The 25,137-nt window shown below is 36.5% G+C and overlaps 1 protein-coding gene and 1 pseudogene across 1 annotated transcript in view; one reads left to right on the top strand and one right to left on the bottom strand.

Annotated features, from left to right (window-relative positions):
• Cad87a (cadherin 87A) overlaps positions 1 to 25,137 on the bottom strand; it is a 298,057-nt gene that overhangs the window by 233,323 nt on the left and 39,597 nt on the right. The gene's annotated exons all lie outside the window — the stretch shown is intronic.
• On the top strand, positions 19,946 to 20,066 carry LOC143188565 (5S ribosomal RNA; annotated as a pseudogene).

Genomic DNA, 25,137 nt, shown 5'->3' with positions numbered 1-25,137 from the left:
GAAGCAATTTCTCCAAAATTATAAAATACCAGTTATCGAATGGCCTTCATAAAGTGCAGATCTTAACCCTATAGAATGCTTATAGAATTTACTGGATTTCGAATTTTCCCCCAAAAAGCGCCACAGTCAAGCAGAAACATTGTATAAAAAATCATATTAAAAGTGTGCAACGATGTTTGAAGCGATAATAAAAGCAGAAGGTTACAATACTAAATATTAGTTACTTATTTCGTAAAGAGTTATAAAATGTCCACTTAATTTTGTCCAATTGTTATTTATTTCATTAAAATTTGTTAATTTAAATATACAATTCAGTTTATCGAGATCGAGATTATTTGTGAAATGAAATTGTAGTTTTATTATTTATTATTCGTGTCCATTGAATCTTGTCTACGACTGTACATTGCATTTTGAAGTGAAAGGAAAAGTACCTATGCATTTTCTTCAGAATAAATATACTAGTTTTTCATTTTCCTCGCAAAGAAAAACTGGGACAATTGTGAATAATTAGTATTTATTTAACTTCAATATCTTAAAATAATTTAAAGATAGTTTAATCGGTGCTAAAGATGCCAGTGTTCTAATTGCAGTTTTATTCCTAAAACTATATCAGTTGTAAAGTTCAGCCTCAGTACACCAATTTTTTGATACTAGTGAGTAAAACTTAAACATCTGAATGAACAGAATAAATTTAACACTTGATGGTCTGTCTATTCGTGCGACTGTTTAAAGAGATCCCTGTAATTATCAAAATCCCAATTCGCATGATCGCTCTGTCAGAAGTCAAAACAATGTCCAAACCATAAGGGTGATATAGATACACGGAAAGGACTGTCATACCCACGGCTGACATTCGTCCTGCAGATAACTGGCTTCCGTTTCGAGCGCTTCCTGTCGCTCGACGAATGACGCATAATCCACCTCGAAATGGGACCGAGTCTTCCTGCAGATAGAGATGCTGAAGCGAATTCGACGATACAACCGAGGATTTGTATTCTGTTTCGAACACAGAGACACAGACAGAGAACACAGACACTAGCTTTAACCGGAGACGCTTGTTCCAGCTACGAAAGTAAGCCCAAAAAGAAATTCTCGTGATCTTCGATAGCAGCCCCAGTTTCGCAATATACCGCTCAACACCTCACACGGAATACCTAATGCGAATTTCAGATCCATGGGATGGACTTAGAATAGTAGATCACACTAGATTACAAAAAGTAATTGAAACGTTCTAAAATGTAAACAGAGCACTTTAATGAATCCTTATGCTAATACACGTTCGTGCATATAAATGAGTTACGTGAAAAATAAAAACATTTGTGAAATAACATAATGACGTTTCCTTTTTTTCTTTCGTTTTACTTGGTTTATTTCGTACATCGTATATCTTGCAGTATCATAATATTTTACATGTGACATTTTATTTTTACTTAATTGTCGGAAAAATATATGAAATATGTACAAAATATATTTTTATAAAACATACGTACAAAATATATTGTCACCTACAATTTAGTTTTTAATTTATTACATATTTATCTCACGAAGGAAACTTCTGAGATGGTATACTTTCATTGTAAGTTTCAAGCCTTCATAATAACGTCGTCTGGAAATCAGAAAACTCAATTCTATTCTTATACATTTCTCTGTACTAATTAACTTCCCCTGTGCCGTGGATTTCTTTTTGGTAAAAAGAATAATAGGATTTAAAAATGAATAGAACGAAGCTTCATTTATTCTTAAACAGGTGTTAAAGTTTAATCTTGAAGTTGAGTCTTTAATTAGTTCACACCACAATATTTTCAACACGTCAGGAGTTAAATTTTCGATCAGTTTTCTTTCCAAATAAGAATCTCTTTGTCTAGCAATAAATAGCTGCCAACCAACTTAATAAGTTTAAGAAAATGCGTGTTACAATTGCAACATGTTCGATATAATTGAGATTCGTGACATACAGTTCGATTTAGACGTTTGTACTAAGCAGTTATGTGCAGATTTAGCGGAAGAATTTCATTCAAGCCACTCGGCAGACAAATTTCCTCAAGACCACGCGTAAACGCGTTACAGACATATAAGGCACTAACTATAAAGCGTTTTAATATGTAAGTATATTTAATAGTTATAACATATTTAACATTAGAATTATCATATCAGTCAAAATGACTATTGCAATTATTTTTTATATAAATACATTTTATTTCTTACCAACATTAACTTTTTCCAGTTAATACTAAATAAAACTAAAAAATGTCTAAATGAATGTTATTTCTATGAATTACATATGTACTTTTTCCAAAGCTTGTAATTCTGGCAAACCATTAAAAACAGACTTACGCCAACTTCAGTAGATTTAGTGTTCATGAATTTGTGAACAATTCTTTTCATTTAATCTACAAAATGTCTCAGAACTGTTAGTACAAGCGGAAGACCAGTGATTCTACATGAAAAAATCCAGTTTTGGGTGCCTGAAGGGTATATGAGGTAAGGGGAACATTCTCAGTTTGATTACTGGCTGTCATTACTGTAATGATCTGACTTCGTCGAACATAGAATGTTCACAGATAGAGCAGCTTACCCGTGAACAGGGAGTGGGATTGATGTGGCGTGCAGTTAAGAAATAAATTTTAGAGACCAGGATTTCTCTTAGATTAGTGTATAACAAAATTTATTAACTAAATCTACACAGTTAGCGGTTAAACTTAAGATACCTACCCTTAGTATTATTACTAATTCAGTCTGTAGAACAAAAAGAAAAGAACAATAGTCAGTTAAGTATTTTCACTAATTGATTTGGTAATTAGCACTGTTTATTTACCGACCGAATGTCTTTCGGTTTAAGACGACTTATGAGATCTGATTCGGCAGATGACAGTGTTGGATTATGATCGATAAGGATCGAGAATTTGCCAAGGTGGTTAAAGCTGCTTCAGTCGGTAATCAAGAAGCTGGCTAAAGCTGCCTTGATGTGGAGGATCCAAAGAGCTGGTTAAAGTTGTCTCGGAGTGATAATCAAGGAGGTGGTTAAAGCTGCCTCGGAGTGGTAATCAAGAAGCTAGTTAAAGCTGCATCGATGTGAAAGAACCAAATAGCTAGTTAAAGCTGCCTCAGAGAGGGTATAGGATCAGTGTGACTGCGTGTTCTTCAGAACCTCGAACTCCAGAACACTATCTGCTGTTACTGGCGCCGACGTATTTATCCTCGGAGGTTGCCTCCTTCATTTGGAGCCAATGATTCCCCTCAGCGGAGGAGAAGTGTTATGTCGCGCATGCGTGCTTGGGAACCGTCTCAGAATACTCGCTCCTAATAGGCTCTGATATCATGGCGCATGCGCGTGATAGTGTTCGCGCATGTGTACTGAGAGGCTCGCCTGCTAATATTACAGATTCCTCCACTCTGATGCACGTAGTAATGCGATTTGCTATTTAGTTGCTCCAAGAATGATCAAATTAAGAAAGTAGTTGTTTTCACTTACTTTTTGCATTATTAATAATGTCCTAAGCTCGATGTCGCATATGTATGCTCTTCATACCTCAGCGCCCACTTTTCTAGAGCGTATATGTACGCTCTTCGTATATGAATGGTCATTTTTCGAGGGCGTATATATACGCCCGTCGGAGCGAAAGGGTTAATTATTTACCATTGCTCATTTTGTAACATATACATAAATTAATACCTGGACCAGACTGTAACTCTTAAACGGTAAAAGATAGAACAAAATGTCATGAGACAAACTTAAATAGTACTGAATGATGCATGTTTTAGCGTATGTGTTTACTCCGAAAGTAGAAACGTTTAAAAAAATTTCAAGGTTGTCTCTATTTTTTTCTACGAAACTATACATTTTTTGTATACCATCAGATGCCTCTCTTTATCCTCTAAAAACAAGTATCAGGGCACTTAGATCGATTCATTTCACTTAATTCGTTCAGACGATATTTTAATTTTATTGTTTTCAGGTCACATTCGACAATTGCCGTCTTTGTCATACTTATGAACGTCATGAACGCTTCCACTTTCAGAGTAAACACATACATCGAAACACACATCGTCTAACACTGTTTAGGTCTGTCTAATGAAATGGTGTTCTATCTTTTACCGTTTAGGAGCTGTAGACTAGACGAGTTGTATGAAACATCCTCTATATGGTAAAATCGCCGATTCGGTCACTTTTTGATATTTCTTTTTGTCAATGACCAAAATGGCATTTATATTCGTAATGTCAAGAGGTGATTCCATAATAAAACCGAATTGGTGTCTGGTAGTCACTGATCTCTATATATGAATACAGACTTATTAAGTCTGTGTTCCACTCTGATGGAACAAAGGCACGCTACATAAGTAAAAAATTTAGATATGTATAAAAATAAAAATTTAGAAAAATCCGCATGGAGAAAAATATATTAGCATTATTGTGTGAGCGCTGTCTTGGTATCGATTCGGAGCAGATTCATGACATTCCCGATTCATTAAATTCTCTTTAGTTCTTTTTAAATTCTTTTTCTGGCGAACTGATGTTGTGACGAATATGTTTGAACTTGTTTCGTTCATACGGTAAATAATTCGGACATATTCATCAGAACATCAATTCGCCAGGAAACTTATCCATTATAACCGCAGTTTTAATCGTCGGTGAAATGCAGAAAAAACTACACACTATACTGCGTTCACTGAGAGAACGCAGTCGTTTCACGCAGATGGCTTCCATTGCCCCGACTGACTTTTCCACTGAGATTGGTGAAGGATTCAAGAGCCTAAAAGGACACGCCTTGCTTCTTTCTACTCTGTATACCTAGTGTACAAATGAAACAAATGTTTCTATCTATTAAGAAACAATATTTATTGAGATATCAATGTATAAGAATCCACAGCTTATTTGATTATAAAGAAACAGCAACGGTAGAACTGTTTCCTGGATTTCCTACAAAATGTTCGATGCGACCAGGTAGTTTATGACACGGGAAATCTAGGGTCGTTTATGGTATTGCAACGCAGTAAGAATTCTGACTAATACCAGTACGTTTTCGGTCGACAGAGACGATATTCAAGAAGATTTTTATTTGCTAACAGAGCCGCATTAATACTTTCGGAGAAAACTAAAATCTAAAAGAATATCGTTTGCTTGCTCAAAATTTCTTTCACACCGTTTATGCGCTAACACTTGAAGAAGTGACTTTCTTTAGAAATGGTAGGACCTCCAAGGGCCCAACAAGGGGTTCATGGGTAGGGATGTGCTCGGGAGTGACAGAGCCAATAACTAATGAGCGTAGGCGTGAACTGCGCAAAGGGTACGAAAACTCGTCAACCGACAACTGCGTTCTCCCAGTGAACGAAGTATAGGTATCCTGCAAGAGCGGCGCGTCCTTCGGGTAAGGCCAGTGCATAGATGTATACTATTTCGGGCCCTGGACCTGCATGGCCACCGTTCGATCCCAACGGCCGACGATTTCCCGTACCTCTACAATCCACTGATCCCAAAAGTCTCGATTCTACCGACTAACAGTAACTGTGATATAGGCTTCCCTTCTTTTGTAAATAGCGAGTGCAGGGGCTCTATTCTCCTCTCTTTCGGAATAACAAAAGCAACAGCCCCGATCCCTGCCTCGCATTAGGCTAAATCCGAGATTAGACCGCTGAGTTAGTTTGTAAAACGTAGGTAGCATAATATACTATAAACTTATTGTAGAATGTACCCTATTACTGAAATACATTCATAAAAAGTCATGTCTGAAAATAGATCTAATCTACGTAAATAAAGAAAAAAGTTTTTAACTTTACAATTACGTAAGATTTGAATACTTCCGTTAAGTATTTGTAAGAAAGAAAAAGTTTTCAAAACGCTCACCTCCAGACTCATAAAAATTGGCAGTTTTCTGGTGAAATAAATTATAATCCACACTTGGCTTTTCCAAATACATTCACAAGTGTAAACAATTTCAAATTATCTTATTCTTATCAGATAACTGAACATCGTAGATTCCAATTTTTATCAATTTTGTTTATATTTGATAGTTTTATTGGATAAAATAAGTGTTCTATTTTAGATACATTATTTTTTATAGTGCCGCAAATAGAAACAGTTGATGCAGGTGTGATATAGACTTGAAATTTAAGTATAAAAATGGGCAAGTTGAAGAAAAACAAAGTGAAAAAAAGTGTCAAAAGTGCTAAAAATCTTGTAAGAAGAAGTAATAAAAGAGTATAAAATAATGAAAACAAAAACTAAGAAGAAAAGAAATAAATTATTCAGTGAAAGCACTGCGTCATGCTTTGAGGGCAGTAAATGGTGTTCCCATTGGGAAAGCGGCTGATACTTTTGGAGTGCCTACAAGAACGCTTTTTAAAAAAACCAAAAATTCGCACAAGATTAATTGCACAAGTGGACCACCTACAGTTCTATCAGAAAATGAGGAGCAAGATATTGTTAACTGGCTTATATAGAGTGGATGGAAAGTCGTAGTACAACTAGCCAGGGAGCAATACTACGTAAAAACATAAGGAAAAAATTTAATATTCAATGTTTTCATCCGACGTTTCGTTTACTGACCTCGAAGGCTAGTGTATCTTACCGCCATGACCTATTTAACATGAATACTTTTCATTTAAGAAATTTAAAACTGGTTGAGTTATGTTAAAAAATAATTCTAGTTCTGATATCTAGAGTTACTTCTTTTAACAATGAAGACAACGTATCGCGTGAAGACTCTAAATCGAACTATCTGGGTATTTCCTAGAGTATTCTATCATAATCAATGCCAGATGGTAGGACAAATTATCTTCCAGTGACGTCACAGAGTACAAGAGTGGGAGTATCACACAGTATTCGAGTGCACTGTCTATGGTGCTCGTACTCTTCTACTCTATGATATCACTAGAAAACATTTTCTTCCGGCTGTTGTGGCAAGCGTGGTGGCTTCGCAGGACGAGGGACGGAATATGGTCTTTGGGCCCGTGAGCGGTTAAAGGATTAGAATCCATCGGGTGATTTCAATAACATTCCGTTTATTGAGCAAAAGGTACTGAACAGTTCAGGAGGTTACAGTGATCGCTTCGACCTGTTCTCGACCGTGGTTAGCTTCGAACTCCTCTATTTCCAACTCCCTCGAGTTCTGTTCGGCGTTTTTTGCTGAGGTCGCACATTACCATATATGGTTCTGTTAGCAACAACGTTAAGATGGCGATGCTGAATTAGCGGAACGTGCTTAGCGGAACATGTATTTTTCTCGAGCGTTCTCGGGTGAAGCAAATATGTTACACGAATGGACGTTGTCTGGCACAACACGGCATCTGGCGATACTATTGATGTGCAATGTCAATTTTCGTATCCTAAATATTAATTTTTGACTGCGTCGCTTCAAAGTTAGCATCCAATTAGGTACAAGAACGTTTTCGATTGGTATGACCCGAAATTCACTCCTGTAAGGTCCAACATAATCTAGTTCGCGGAAAGGAAGCGCTGAAAGCACGTAACTGACTATCGCATTTACCTCGAAGTGCCCTACGTATCGCGGCTGTGGTTTATGGTACGCTCACAGCTAATGAGCACATAGAAGACCCCTATCAAATGCTAATTATTCTTTTAGGGCCAGCTGGTTCACTTATCTGCAATAACTAATAAAATAATCGAAAGCTGCGGCTCAAAAATAGTGGAGTTCCATTGTTGAGCGTATTATAAACCCATAATAATACCCATATTATAATACCCATTTTATACCTCTTGGCAACGCGAGTCACTATTTACAGTATTAAGAAAGCAGTTGGTTCCTTCCTCGGGTTAATAATAATTCATTGAGTCCAATGTCATCGTCTTAGAGAACTACGACTTTTGTCAACGTTCATATCACTCTAAGAAAAAACAACCACTTCTTCACTAGATGGACAAGATTAAGTTTAGGGAATCCGTAGACTTTCAAAAATTAGTGTATTTTATGTAAGTGTAATTATCAGTGTGATATTTTAAAAGCACACAACAATAGCGGACAACGCAGGAAAACTCACGAGAGAATTGGGGGTCCAATCTAACGGACTGGACGCAGCAAAAGTAATCGAGGAGGAGACATAACCTCTCAAGCAAGCACGAGCACGCGGCAAAATGAAAAGTACCCAAGCAAATCAAAAACAAGGGTTACATCACAAAATACAATGAAAATACCCTCACCAGTATTTCTGACAAAGGAGAAGTCTAAAGGAGAAGTCAACTAAGAGAGAAATGGATATTAAACCTAATTTGAAAGATGAAAAGAAGACAAATATAACAAACGCGGAGTATACACCAAGCGAAAAAAGCACATGTTACGAAATGGAATTAGAGGAGATAGAAGAAGAAGATACAATTAAGTTAAGTATGGAAAACAAAAATCGAAGGGAGGAAATAAAAGCCCTGAAAAACTTGATAGAACAACTTACAGGTAAACTAAATACCAGTAGTTAGAACATGAAGACAATTGGAATAAGGAAACAAAAGGAAGAGATCCACAATCTCTGAAAGAAATTTTAACACTAACAGAAACGAATTTCTATTCATATCTCTAAAAAGCAAGGAAATCCATAATTTCTTGTTAAAATGCATCCAACAGTCGTATAACAAGGAAGAAATTGTAAATGATCTACGAAAATTTGAGTCAGAACAACTGCAATTCATTAAAGTCAGTAAATACGCTACTTCTAAATCAGTTAAAATCAACCGTACACTCCCAATATTTCTAGTTCAAATATCTGCTCGAAGTAATTTAGCAAAACTTAGTGAAATAAAGTATGTTAACTATCACGTTGTGAGCTGGGAGAGGCTGAAAAGAAGAAAAACCGTACAATGCAAGAGATGTCAGAGATTTGGCCATACAGCTGCAAACTGCAGTATGACATACCGATGCGTCACATATAACCAGGACCATAAACCAGGTAAATACCAAGTAGTTAAACCCATTAGTGGACTGAGTAACATAAAACCATTCTGCACAAACTGCAAAAGTTTAGGACATCCTGCATCGCACAAAGGGTGCCTGAAGCTAGAAAGACACTAACTTACCAATAAAAAAAAAATCAGAAAAACATAATTAGTAGCAGAGTCACAGCCAACCCTGCATTTATACAGAATGGAATATCTTATGCAGCAGCCACAAGAAAACCCAGTTTACAATTAAATATGCAAAACCCAAGGTCAGGCAATACAGTAATGAGAAAAACAACACAGAATACTGATAATGCTCAAAATATCACAGGCAATAATCAGCAACCGCACGCAGTTAGCGTTAACTATAACATAGAAACTAGATTCAACACAACAGAGAGAGCAATAGAGTTTTTAGCAGTCAGCTTAAATTCAATACAAGCCCAGATGCAACAGCTAGCGTCATTAGTCTGCAAAACATATGGGTTATAATAGATACCAGAGGAACACAATTTACCTCAAAATCATTTCATCAAATATACACTCATTAGTCAGTAATTATAAGAAGATGACATTTCTGAAGACATTGCAAGAAAAGGAATCAAATAGAGTTTTATTAAATGAAATAAAATTATGGTAAAAGAAAAGGATATAAAGCAATTTAAAGACTACAAATGCAATAAGAGAGACCGCACCACAAATAAGAAGGGAGGGAGAACTGCATTTCTAGTCAAAAAAAGTATTAAGCACACAGTTATAGACCTTCAGTATGATTTCATGGTACTAGAAACAACTAATATTAAGTTAGACTTATCAAATAACCATGATATCATAATAAGAGCGATATACGCAAGAAAAGGAAGAAACTCGCTATTCACAGAAGAACTGAATCTGACTGATTTAACTGGTCAAATTCAGATAACAGTGAAAGAGGAATAACACTTCAACATTGGATTGACAATAATGACACAGAATTCAGATTACAAATAACGCACTCGGTCGAACCTTCGTATCCAAAGAATGCGTCCTATTTAGATCTCATGTTATTAGATGCAAGGATAAGTATTACGAACCTTAAAAATAATAGCCTGGAAACAGTATCAGAATTAAGTGATCATGAAGCATTAGTTGCAAACATCGTCATACTCAATCACATGCTCATATTCACAAAAGAAATAGGTACAGAGAGATATAACTACTAAAAAGCGAACTGGATAAAGTATAAAACATTATTAAGGAAAATAAAACCGGAAACAGATATAAGTACGAATCTAACAGTAAAGCAGATTGAGGATTTGATGGTAACACTGAATGAAAAAATACTAAAACCAATGGATAAAACCGTATCTAAATATAAACCATACAATTCCACTGATAGATATATGAATAAAAAAATCAAGAAAATGCAAGAAGAAGAAAAACAATTAATATCCAACATAAGAAAAATCAAAAGAACGTATGCAGCGAGATCATAAGTAAGACGCATGCTAAAAATATTAGTCGACAAAGTACAAAACATCCGGAAAAACTTAAAGACAGAAATTTATTGTTCCACTTCACAGTACTGGCAAAAGAAAATTAGCAATAAACGTCCTAAATAATCCAGTAGAATGTTCCCACAAATTAATCAGATATTTAGGAAGAAGGAGAAAATAAAAATTTCAACATTGGTAATCAATTCACGTGACAGAAATCTTCTACAAGTTACAAATAGCGACAGAAACAAGCTTAAACCAGACAAAAATGGCGATTTCTTCATAACTGACGAGATACAAAATCTCAACATTATCTCAACAAAAATATTTCGATAAAAGGACGCCAACTAGAAGATTAGGTAAATAGAACATAAAAAAACGATAAAATACTTAAGAATAACTTTAGATGAAAGGCTACTATTAAACATACACCCAATTGCACAAGTAAAGAAAGCAAAAAAATATGGATGACGCACACAAAGATCTTCTACGTACAGGATCTAAATCTTAAAGTAAAAATTATATGTTATCAATTATTAATCCGACCAGTTATCACCTATGGATGCAAAATATGGTATAACATAGGGATCTCAATAATGGAAAAAATTCCAAATATTCGAGAGGAAATTTCTGAGAATCTGTCTAGGAATAAACAGATCAGAAGCATCAGTGTACAAAAAATACGTAAAAAATGAAATATTATATAACACAGCAGACATAAACAGAATCGACAATTTTATAATTAAGCAAACGAGAAACTATTTTGCCAAAATACCTAACATAAAATCCAATAGCTATATATTCCCTATAGCATACCCCGACGACAGATATGTATATCGAAAAACTATGAAAACCGGCCATATACCTCCCGAAGCTTTTATATATCTAGATAAAAAAAGGTTATATACAGAACGAAAAAGCCATCCCTATAATTTACCACAAGCCACGTCACAGAGTGGACAAAGCAATTAAATGGATACCAAAAAATGCACAGAAAGACCTAAAATATAACACAGATGTACCAGATAAGGACTCTTTAGAGAAAAAAACCATAGATTTCAAACACTATCGGTGGTTATCAGAAACCTCTGAGCGCAGGCCAGAGACAAATACACAAAGGGCAAGCAATAACTTCGCACCAATAACAATTTAAGGCTCTGGACTACAGTCTCCAACTGTCAAATTAAGTTAAATTAAGAAATAATAGACTTCATAATTTCATAGTTCAGTAAAGGTAGTTTAAGATACAAATGCACAAAAAAAGTATTCCTATACTAAGTAAATAGCATTACCATGCGGTAAATAAGTGTTACGTTTTCCTGATTTTTTAGAGTTTAATTATACGTATATTGTTGTTAGTTTGCCTGTAGCTGCAAAATAGCAATTAGAGCTTCCTTTTTATAAGGTGTTTTTGGGAGAGCATAGCATTTCATTAAGAGGGCACAGTCCACTAGTTCTTATTAGAATAAACATATACTCATACGATCGATAGTCAATTTTAGCTCGTGCATTAAAAACATCAAAACTTGTTAAGACTGAATGAGCTGTACGAGTCTTTCACAAAAATGTAGAATAAACTATTGTTTATTTTATTGTTTATTTTATTATTCCTTACATGTAGAATCCAGTGAGTATCACAAGAAAGTGAGGATATTATTAAAAAAGGCAGATACTAACGTTTTCTCCTATACAGCAAAAGAGGAAAAAGTTCCTACATTTTTACTTAAGGGAATCAGTGTTAGTTTCTCTGAAGAAGAAGACTTTAAAGAACTAAATGTGTTAAAGATAAGAGGCTTAAATTTTGTTAAAGTGTCAGATTCCCTACTAAACGTTCTAGATAAAATAATATTGTGCTACCTATGTTTATAGTAAAAATTAGGCGAGATAGCCAGTCCTCGCTATTAAAGCAAATAAAGTACGTTGTACACCAAGTGGCATCATGGGAAAAGATGAGACGCAGCGAAATCCCTATCCATCTGAAGGATAGGGTTTATGGACGTGTACAGATTTAATCACAAGTGGTATTTATTGGCTCTGAAGGTTACGTGGACTTTACTCCAATGCTACAAGTTATTGTTTTGGCAAACCACGACTTTCTGGTCGTCCTGCCACACTCACCCCCACGATAGGGCCTCTTTTTCGGTGCCTATTTTCTTACGCACGACAAGGCAGTCGGTGAGATCAGACGACCCTTACACGCTTTAGTTACGACTAGGGATTTTGTCTGGACTTAGTCATCTGAGACCCACTCGATCATACAAGACCCGCTTTAAGTGTTCTTTAGAAACCCCTAACTAAGGACGGTTGCAAATTGCTATTGAGAAGTCTTGACGAAAACTGTATAACATGCTGCAGCTAAAAAATGTTTAAAACGTCTCTTCGCAAATAGCTTTGCAGTCACGCGAGTCATAAATTGTCTTAGCCGTTTGCGTGCCAAAAACTGCCCTATGCGTACAGCTAGTCGCTACACATCCAATGTAAAAGATGTCAGTGAATTGGGCATGCAGCAATAAACTGCAATTTAGCATGTAGGTGTGTAAAATGCAATGAAGAACATGGTCCTGAAGAATGTAAAATCTCATTAGACAATAAAATATGCAACGAAAAGCTTTTTTGCGTTAGCTACAACAGTTTTGGTCATTCTGCCTCTTATAGGGATTGTCCAAAACTCATTATGAATAAGAAGAAATTTGCAGCAAAGCAGAAGGAAAAGCCACAGCATAAAGAGAGGAGGATCCAACAAATTATGGCATACGGTAGACCAGGATTGTCCTATACTACTGTATCGAAAAAAAGGAAAAAGCAACTCAGAACAGCATTAATACAGCAACAGGCAAAAATCACAAAATTAGAAAACACAATAGGAACTATCTTCTCAAGGTGAGACTCCATAGTATCTATTTTTGAAAAAGCATATCCAATAAGACTACAAAATACACAATTCCTAACAATCATAATCAACCAAAATTAAGGTATTATCATTGAATATTAACTCATCAGTTGGTAATCATAAAAGAGTATACTTACCAAATTTAGCTAAACATCATAAGTGGAATGTCATATTGTTAAGCGAGACAAAACTGAATAAGAGAAATAACTTATCTTTCAAAGTTAATAATATCGTAAGGAATGACAGATCAGATACTAGTGTGGCGTGTGTAACGGCCAACTCGCCCTTGCTGTGATCAATTCATTGTTAGTGTGTATTTTTGCCTTTAGTCTTCGTAGCTTTCTCTTTTCTACTTTTCCTGACGTGTTTACGATTTCCTGTCTATTCTTTTGATTTCTACGCTCTCAAGGGTTCGTCCTGGCCTGGTCATCATCAAGCACATTTGGCGACCAGACCAGGGCGACCTTAAGGACTGTTTCTTTTCTTTCAACTTTCTCTTCGGTTTTCTCTCCTTTCCGTTTTCCTTCTTCGTTCTTTCTACTATCACTATCTTTCTTTTCGTGTAGGATTTAAGGGCGGAATTTTCGAAGCGCGGGGCACTTAGTCCGGAGCAACCGAATAGACACGTTTACAGATTCCTGTATATTTCACATGAGTGTGACAATAAAATAATTGAGAGCTGAATTAGTTGGAGTCAGTTTGTATTATTCGCCTCACTAGTTTAAGAGGTGGTACAGCAATTTTGATAAGAAAGCAAATTAAATTTAAACGTATCACCTTAGCCAATCAATGTAAGTTCATAGAAAGTACTATGATAGCCATTGAGCTTAAGTCTAATAATAAATTATACCTTGTATCAGTATATGCACCCAGTGATTATAAAAAGAAGTTCATTTCAGAATTAGAAATAACACTTTTAAACTTTGAATTAGATAAATGTTCTAATTATTATATAATAGCGGTTGACTTTAATGCAAAACATGTTGGTTGGCAAAACACTAAAAGCAAAGACCAAGGAGTTGCTCTCATAACTTGAGCAGACAAAAATGATATACAATACAAACAATAACGGTTTCGAATTAGATACTCAAAATACAAACCTGAAATTCGATTATAGCAAAATAAACTGAGTAAAGTCCCAAAACATACTGAATAAAGACAACTGTATTCACTTTCCAAATAATAGAAATCTTCTTAATCATGAAATAGAGATGTTCGTAGAGTTAATTCAGAATAATATTAAATCAGCCATAATATTAAATCAGTGTCAAACATCAAAGATCAAAACTCTACAGAAGAATATCTCAATAAAAAAAATTCGTAAATTGCAAAAATATGTAACATGTGAGGAGGCCGCGAACTTCCCACTCGCGAAAACCCACTAGTCACCGTCGCGGCCGCGAGGTGGCACCGCGAAACTCACGAGATAATTCACAACAGCGCGACAATGTAAGACGTCGCGAGAATGCCTAAGAGGCAGAGTGTTTTAGCTGCCCTATTGAGTGCCTACCTGAATCATACATTATTAGCAGGATTTCTTTCTCCTTTTTTTTTTTCTTTTTCTTTTACATAACCCTATCTCTCCTCCGCGGAGCTCATTAAGTTGGTGTATACTACTCAATGACGGAATACTTATTCAACTGTCGGTCCTAAGGGGAGAGCAATCTCCGGGTGATCATTCGTGAGCCTCCGTGATTACCTGCGTGTGGAATATTACGGTGTGCCACCGGGTGTAACCATTGTGGACCTGCAGTGCCACTACCACCGACTCCTCCCGATTCTGTCAATCCCCCTTCACTACACGTTGTACCAAACCGCGGAGCAGTAACTCCGACGTCCACCGACCGTGGAGTTTTGACTCCACCACCGATTGGGGCATATCCGTCCCACCACTGTAACCGGGAAACAGCAGTTCCCATCCGACTGAAACATCCAGCAGGAGCAGCGACTTCTGCTTCGCCTTCCGTAGTCCGGGTAGAGGCATCCCGGCCTTCTACCTCGTGTTACGCCGTCCGGGAAACACAATAAACTCTTTAATAATGTCAACCCGCCTGGCTTCTCTCATTCGCATATCGGACCCGGCATACGACTGTGTCGGCACTTCCTTCCCCGTCCCCTCGATGATCACGTCTAACGTGGACACACGTATAAAAGCTTCATTCTGTTTCAATTACACAGACTGAATAATAAATTCAATAATCATCATAAACATCCGAGAGAATAATACAGTTACTAGATTTACCCAAACAAATTCAGTTAGCTCCAAACGATATAGGTGAAACTATAGGTTGCTTTACGAATACACTCATAATCAGCAAGAAGTTCTGGAAACTAAACAATAAAAAACCTCAGGTCCTGACGAAATTTCATAGGTCACACTTAAAGGGGTCAGACTCCTTCGGGGCCTACTCCGAATCGGTCGAAGCGCTGTTGCGAAGAAACAGGCATTAGTGAAAACATAATTTATACATGAGACATTTGATAATGTGGCATCTAGCGTTATCCTTGTTGAATTACAAATGGCAAGTGCGAAGGTATAATTGCCAAATCGCATCGTAGGACAATTCTGTAACGCTGTTGCCACATCAGTTACAATTTTATCCACAATTTTATCGATCAGTAAATCTCTATTGAATACGCCTTGAGCTGATATTTTGCTTCATACGAAATATAGAAAAGAACAGTGCGAGCGAGAAAGAAAGAGTATCACGAATGAAACAATACCTATGTGCCCATAATTATGAAAGTGGTCTAAGTCAATTCAAACTTTAAAAACAACATTTTCGTATGAGATTCACACAAAATTTCACATTCATAATAAATTTTCATTAATAAAAACTAATAAAATTCTAAATTAGTTTGTTTTCGCTGTCTTTACTGTTAATCAAGTGCAAGATCGTTTCTGATTGGTGCCGCCTAAACTTCGCTTCCGTTAAGTCGAATGCAGTCTAACCTGCGGTGTGGAAACGTGAAAACCACGAACCTGTTGGATCCGCATCCACTCCGAGCGGTCCTCCATACCGCAGCACTGGTTTATGGTACATCAGGGCTATTGAACGCATAGAAACCTCTTGCCAGACGCTAACTAATTTAGGATCAACATTCGCGCTTATCTGTAATAATTAATAGAACAATCAAAAACAGCTGCAACTCAAAGATAACAGCGAATTTTGGCAACCTTATCATAAACATATCCAGCAACAATCTTAACACCCATTCTGTTCCACTTGGCAACACAAGTCGTTATTTAGTCAAAAACACCTACCGAAGGACTGCCTAAAACCTAGGGACCAACCAGCAAGATGTGTCAATTGCGACGGTGATCATCCAGCAAATGCCACAATATGTGAAGCATATAAAAAAAAATAGCATGGATTGCAACAAAATCAAGAACTGGAGCATATAAATCAAAGGAAATACTGAAAACAAGAAAAGCACTCAACATAGAAGATGAAACCTCATTCCCAGGTCTGTCCAGAAGCTCAAAACCTAACACTACAAACAGCGCATGGCAAAACAAACTACAGTTTAAGGAGAACAAATATGCTAGCATGACAGTGCAACCAAAATACAGGGAAATTAATAAGGATAGAAAAGAACTTAACGAAACGTCAGCACTAGTGAATGAACTTAAAGAAGTTAATAAGATATGCAACATCAGAGAAATGTTAGAAGCTGTAAAGAAACTTAGACAACAACTAATTCAATGCAAAACGAAGGTTCAACAATTTGAAGTATTTGTGAATTTCTGTGATAAACTAGATGGCTAGAAAAAATAATATAAGAATTTGTACCTGGAATGCAAATGGCTTGAGAGGTCGAATTGGTGAAGTTAAAGAGTTTGTTAATAGACAGAAAATAGATATATTCATCATCTGTGACACAAGGTTTAAGTAAGCAACGAAATTAAAAATTAGAAGCTATGTATGCATTAGAAAGAATAACATGGAAAAGGCCACAGGAGGGATTCTAATGTTAATAAAAAATAATATACAACACAAACAAGTAATAATCAGCAATAAACCATATATCAATTGAGTCTATAGGTATAAGACTCTAGAACATGCATATTAGGAGTATACAACAATGCAGCTAATCACTTCAAGACCAAAGCAATAGATAAGCTGGTGACACTAGGAAACAAAATATTAATAATTGAAGATTTTAACGCAAGACATCCAACCTGGAATAATAATAATTTAAATAGCAAATGAAGAATAATATACAATTATATTTCAAAAAGCAACTGCACCATCTTGTATCCCAACATACAGACACATTACCTAACTAGTGGACAACCACCGTCTACAATAGATATAGCACTCAACAGAAATCTAAGAAATATCTCAGAAATGAAAGTTTTGCATGAATTAAGTTCACAGACCACAATCTTGTGACAGTAGAAGTGGGAACACAAGACACAAACACAATAGAAAAAGAAGGACTGGACTATAAGAATGCTAACTGGAAAGCTTTCAGAAATAAACTTAATTAAGAAATAAAGATAAAAACAATTGAACAAATAGACCAGGAAATTCATAGACTAACATAGACAATACAAGAGGAAATACCTTAACACATAAATGAAATGATTAGAAATAGAAACAGGACAAGGAAACACTGGCAGAAATATAGACTCGACTTTATAGAAAGGATCATGTATAACCAAACTGCAGACATAAGGACAGCTATTAATGAACACAGGAACAATAAATGGGAGAGCAAATTAAACAAACTTAACCCAAGGAACACTTCCATATGGAAGATGAGAAAAACACTTAGAACCGAATATAAACATATACCAACATTAAGAAGAAACAATATTGAAACCCCAACTGATAGAGAAAAAGTAGAGATACTAGCGGACCAATTTGAAAAAGTGCATAACATTGAAATATCAAACAATACTATAGAACTATAGTCGGGAAGAACTGAGAACTCATAAATGAGGTAACATATTTATTTGGTCAACGGTTCACAACGTAACGTCGCCTTTTACCGTCTCGTCGGTCCGCGACGTAATGGTCGGCTTTTGTCATCGCGCTCGACTCTTTCCTTAAAAACAAGGATCGTGCAACTAGGCGTGCACGATCGCCTTGCCCAACGCCGTCCCTACAGAACAAAACAAAATAATTGAAGAAGCAGAGAAATTTCTAATGGACAAAGTAGAGGACAATGAATATAAATATCTCACATCACCAAAAGAAGTCTACAAACTCGTAGCGAGATTACGTGCAAGAATGGTACCAGGAGCCGATGGAATACAGAACATTGTATTGAAAAACTTACCCCGGAGAGCAATAGTACAGGTAATGTATATAATAAATGCAGCAATTAGACAACAACACTTTCCATCAAATTGGAAAACTAGGGCAGTAGTTCCAATCCATAAACCAGGAAAAAAGGAAGAAGATGTAAGTACCTACTGACTGATAACTCTATTACCAACCATGAGGAAAGTCTCAGAATAAATAGTACATATGAGAATCAACAAATTTGAAAAGAAAAACAGTATTATCATAAATGAGCAATTTGTATTCAGGGAAAAACATAGTACAGTACAGCAAGTTGCAACAATAGTATACGACATCTCAACAAATTTCAATAGGGAACTAGTAACTGTGATGCTACTACTTGGTATAGAAAAGGCTTTTGACAGAGTTTGGATTGAAGGGCTCATACAAATTGATTAAACAACAATATCCACCTACACTCATAAATCTCATAGCATTATACCTGAAGGGCAGACACCTAAGAGTGCAAGACGAAGTCTACAAGAAGACCGATTCAAGTAGTTCCCCAAGGCTCTGTACCAGGATCAAAACTTTTCAATGTATGTCTTAATGATATACCTATATTCGCAAAAACAAAATCAGCACTTTTCGACAACTGAGTATATCGAGTTGTTATTAAAATGTTGCATGATACATGTCAAATGAAGTCGAAAAATTGATTCCTATTATTACAACGAGAGATACACTATACACTGTCGATTCCGTTTTATGTCGAATGCTCTTCTTTTTCAGTCTGATCTACATCTCAATTTCTAGACTTTAAATATTAACATCTGATAGCGCCGCTGCAAGATTGTCAGTCAATAAGATGCAAAAACGTTTCTTATTGATACTGCCCCAATTTCGCTTCTGTCATGTCGAATGCAGTTTACCCGTGTCCACCCTCAGGGCCTACATATCCAGTATGCCCAGTAAATTGATTGCTAGGAGGGGAAGGTGACTCCCCCTCAAAGGAGCTCAGTGGTAGACTCACTCGCCTGTCGTAAGCTACCGAGTGGTGTGGGACGTGCAGAGGGGTTCACCTTCCCCTCTTGGCAAGGAAATTTACTAAACACACTATGCATACCGCTGCGCGGCGTTAACGATAGTGTTATCACTATTGAGTACATGGAAGTTTCCCGTCAGGCGCCAGATGCTAATGAGTCTTTTAAAGCCTGCTTGTTCGCTTATCTGCAATTAATTAATAAAACAAGCGAAAACAGCTGCAGCTCAAAAACAGCGGAATTCCTTTGGTGACCCTATCGTAAACATATTTAGCAGAAATCCTAACACTAATTTTGTATCACTCGGCAAAGCTAGTTTCTATTTAGTTATATTAAAAAGGCAGTTGGTTTCATTTATTTCTTGGATTAGCAATAATGACTCGAGTCCAGTGTCCCTGTATTAGGGAGAGCTGGATTTTGTCAACGTTCATACTGCGCTTTGAAAAAACCGGTTCTCGTCCGATCACCGAAGTCAAGCAGCGTTGGGCGCGGTCAGTACTTGGATGGGTGACCGCCTGGGAACACCGCGTAATGTTGACATTTTTTTATAACTTTTTCTTCTTTTATTTTCTCAATAAGTGATCTTAACATTCATCACCGTCTACTTACTACTCAGTCTGTAGTTACCTCCATTGTTCCTTTCGGAGATATTTAAATGGTGTTCGAGATAATATCAGGCGATTAAAGTAGTTTGGTATGTTTTTTACATTAAAAATTCAACAAGTGCAGAAATTATCGGAATATGAAACATTCAAACAAGTCGTATTAATTATATCGAATTAGTGTTGAAATGTTGCACGATATTGCCAGCTCAAATTCAATAAAGTTTGAATAATGTTAGTCGAGTTTCGTTAAAATAATTATATTTATCGGTATCGGTAACGGGATCCTCAAGCAGCGGTATCGTCCTATACATCGTGTTTCCTCGTTGGCGCGTGAAGACAGTGAGGACACATAACGAGGCAATGCACCTATCAAGAGACGATTTTTTCTATACGCCTGCGCAAGTACTACCATACACATGCGCCAAGTATCTAGATCCAATCAGAAACGAATGTCCTGCGACAGCTGCTTCGCACGCATGCGGTGTACTACACTTTTCCTACGACAAGAGAAATCGCTGGATCCATTGGAAGGAGTCAAATTTCGACTATAAATACGGCGTCTTCCGCGACAGCAAAGCAGATGGAAATCTCGCACTCAGAGTCTTCCAGTGATACTCTTACAGATATCCAAGCCAATCATACTAGTCCCAACTTTGTCGAGGGAGCTTTAGCCAGCTCGTAGATTAGTGCGCCAAGGCAACTTTAAACAACTCCTTAATAGAGCCTTTATCTCCGAATATCTATCTTCAATTTCAAAAGTATTCAAGCGATAAATTAAATTACATATCAGTTGCCAACAACGTTCAGAGTTCAGTATTCAATGACAATGACAGTTCAAATCTCGAATGTGTAAACGAAGATTGTATTAGATATTAAGTTTAGGTTTAACCAAATATTATAATAAGTGCTAGAATTAAGTATTTATTTTATTAATAAATATTAATATACGATACATATACAAATTATATATAAATTAAATATGTGTATGTTAGAGACAATGTAGGTGCTCTAATGTCGATTCAGATTAGGGAGAAAGGTGTGGTAAACCAAAGAATCGTACAAGGGGTACTCTTTTCTTGGTCTTTAAAAGGACAGACGTTTACTGTTCTTTTAACAACCAAAAGGAGCTAAAGGGTGACTCCTATGTGGCCTCTCGTTGATGAGGAGACCCTCCTAGTGCCTTGGATGCCTGCAGCGGACGTCGGTGTAACAACACCAATTATTATACGAACAAAATTCGTATCTTTTCTCGTGTTGACGCACCGGCTCCTGGCTACACAACTGTGGTTATTAGGAGGGGGAACACTGCCTCGCTGCTATGCACAAAATAAAGAAGTAGAATGTATTACCGACGCTTCTTCATACCGAAGAAGCTGTTCACAGGCGACTGTATGGATTTGAGTTGGACTCTTCTCTATACTGAATACACTTTAATGTGGATTGCCTCGATCGAAGCACAGCGAGAGATGTGTTTCGTGAACGTCGAAAACCACAGTTAGCAGAGCTAGTCCCGGTGGCTGATAACGGCGGCTTATCTCACTAACGCGCTACAACTCCACGTCCAGTACACAAGTGTGCATCTATTCGTCACACTGGTGGCTTATTAGACGAGGTTGCAGACCCTTGACAACAGAAGAGCATATCGTTATCTTACATTGAGGGAGAATGTCTGGTGCGCGCACCACTAACCAGTGATCAACCAAGGAGTGGTCGTCTTTGATTACTCTCAAGCCAAATATCAATCTTAAAGAATCAAGGTGAGATCACCGACTTCAAGATGCATAAATCGCCCAAATTGAAACGTCTGGTAATACGAGCTGCTTCGACTGTCGAATACTACGTGGAACGTATACTACGTGGATTTCGATTAAGCCGAATGGACCAGGTTGCGAGATAAAAGAGTGAAAGACAGCAAACCAACAACCCTTCGAAGTCGTCTAAAGCTGGTCGGTAAAACGATGTGCTGCAGCTGACTGCTCTATATTTGACTCTTGATAGACTGCAAGAGACTGACAATGAACTGCTAAGTGTAGATCCACGAAAGCGCAAATCACTAATTAGCCGCTATACGGCGCTCACTGTCTTCCCATATCTCTTTCTCTATTCTTCTACCATGTTATCCCTCTCTCTTGTACTCTAACGTCACGACACAACTTTGAGCGTTCCTTTCGAACAGCTGATAACTGCTATCCATGTTTACTCGATCGAATGTAACCGAAATGGCCGAAAAGATTACATGACCTCGGTATAACGCCCCTTTAAAACCATGTACATAAAAAGAGAAATCATAGTCCTGAAATCAATTTCTTAAAGGCGTGCCACGCAAGTCACAGTCCTTATTCACAGATAAGCAGCTTTGTCTTTTAACATCTGTGTTGTACAAAGCTCTAGGTCGTTACATTATATAGAAATTCTAAATTCTAAATTGCACTAAATTGTTTTAGAGCATTCATGATGAATATATTAGTAATCTGCGAGTCCGTTTTATTCTTGAGATGAAGAAACAGGTACGGAATGGCGAACGTACTCCAAATATAGACACCGTTTCTGTGGTGTACATTGAGAAACCTATTTTTAAAGAGCTACGATTAAGCTTGCCTGGAAGTGGTACAAAGTTCATTGTCTACAAGATGAATGTCGAATCTTTTTATGTCCATAAATATTCAGATATTTTTTACTTCAATCATAGCAAACAAAATTACAATTAAAGGCAAAATTACATTTCCTATATTTACTATGACCTACTTGAAGGATGTATTGGAGAAATAGATGTAACTAAAAGATAGTATCTATAATCAACAGAATTCTCTAAAGTAGAAAAAAATATATATTTAATTACAATTCAAAGATATGTACTTACACACATACAGGGTATTTTCGAATAATATGTACAAGCGGTCAGAAAATAATCCCTTATGAAAAAATAAGAAATGTATAAAGAAATAAATGTTTTCATTTTCAGATTAGTTTTCGAGATAATCATGTTTGAAAATTTGCTCCGTATTATACGCACTAATGGCTAAGATACGATTCACTCAGAGAAGTATAATGTCTACAATGTTTGTAAATAATGTTTACAACAACCAGAAAAAACCAGAAAATGGATTTTGTTAACTATTTTTCTCTGTGTAATAACGGATGATAGCAGATAAATTTTCGTTACAGATTCCTAAAGCTCGGATCATGTCAACGTATTTCCCATTTGTATAAATCATCGTCGTGGCAAATTAACGCCGTAAGTGTGTATAATACGAAATGAATTTTGAAACTTGATTATCTCGAAAACTAAGCCGAAAACAAAAAATTTTATGCTTTATATTTTGCTTAATTTTTCATAAGAAATTAGCTTCCGCCCGCTGGTACATGTTATTCGAAAACACCCTGCATGTTGCATTACTATTACATGATTTCTAAAAAAAGAACAATACGTCTAGTTGCAAGTTGCCATATCCATTTGTATACTTATTGCCGTTTGTAGCAACAAGTGTCATGATTTTACTTGGATTAATGCGTATTTTACTAATAGTAATTAATAATCAGTGCAAATATGCGAGCAATATGTAGAAATAATGAGCAACTTTGCAGTGAAGACTACAAATTGACGAGTGAAGACTACAAATACGTGCACGAAATGGCAGATTAATCGCGGCATAGCGCACACACGAGCCTCTTCGTGCGCGGCTAGTCATAAATTTGGACCCCATTTCACCACTGTTTCGACCCTTTCAACACTTTCAAATGGTCCTAAGGACCGTGCACGAACACGCGTTGCACCAGTGGGAACAGGTTTACGAACGAAACTAACCCTGCAACCCGAGAATTCGGCTGTGGGGCGTGGTTACAACAGCGGGACCCTGCTTTATATTTCTATTGCACTTGGCAAGGTGACTATTTAGTTGCTCTGACTGAAATCAAATTAAGAAAGTAATTGATTATATACCTCTTGAGGCTTTTTTGTACTTAAATAAACAAGGTTACGTCCAAGATCAAAATAATGTAGCAATAATTTCTCATATACCTAAACATAGAGCAAATAAGAATTTTATATCGACCTAATTCAAGTAGCAAAAACTGCACCATTAAATGTAGTTACAGCATGATTCTCTGAAAGAAACAAAATCAAAAAGCAATAGATACAATGAGTAAGAAAGTTGTTTTTTCTTTTTTTTTTTCCTTTTTTCCTTTTTTGCTGGCAAGCTCAAGAACGCAAATGTTTACCCCTCCAAGTTGAGGTAGATAAATATTAATAATATAGTAAGTATAATTAGGAATGACATATTGTACATGACTACGAATGCTGGAAAGCCGGTCAGTCTAATTATAAGTTTTTTGTAAGAATTAGGAGCCTGTGTTTGTTAATGCAAAACTATCGTGCAGTAATGTACAGAACTCGTCAATAAAGTTTCTGAAAAATTATCTCATCTGAAGAAAATTCTGGTAAAGAAGAGGACAAGCCGAAAGTAATGGCAAAATGAATCTTTGTAGCTAAGAAATTAAGGCAAGTCGTAAAAAGGAGAAGCCAAATCCACAACTTAACCTAAAAATGACACATGTAAAAAACAAGTCTTCTAGCAGCATAGAGGAAGACAAAAGAAACGAATACGGTAAAACAAATATGTACTGTATTTCATTAACGGACTTCGGTTAAGAAGACAATGAAGATAATGTGATAATCGCACCTTCAAGCCATTAGTTTATTACCAAAACACCAGGGGTCTTCGTACAAAACTAAATTCTCTTCGTTGTAACGTTGCTTAAGGAAGTAATTTATATGATATTATCATTCTTGTTGAGACTTGGCTTCATCTGGGCATACATAACAAGAGAACTTGGATTTTTGTCATATAATATGTATGGTTGTGATCGTTCAAGTGCTTCCAGTAACTGCAGTAGAGGTGGTGGAGCCCGCAGTTAAAAATTCTTTTAGCAGTTCTCGCATCAATGTTAACATTTTAAATATTGAATGTTTGTTTGGTAAAGCGAGTTTCAATCATTCCTTTATCTTC

This window comes from Calliopsis andreniformis, chromosome 2 (assembly GCF_051401765.1).
Source record: "Calliopsis andreniformis isolate RMS-2024a chromosome 2, iyCalAndr_principal, whole genome shotgun sequence".
In the NCBI taxonomy this organism is placed as follows: Eukaryota; Metazoa; Arthropoda; class Insecta; order Hymenoptera; family Andrenidae; genus Calliopsis; species Calliopsis andreniformis.
Note: the sequence above shows the minus strand (reverse complement) of the source record. Positions and strands in the feature narration are given on the sequence as shown.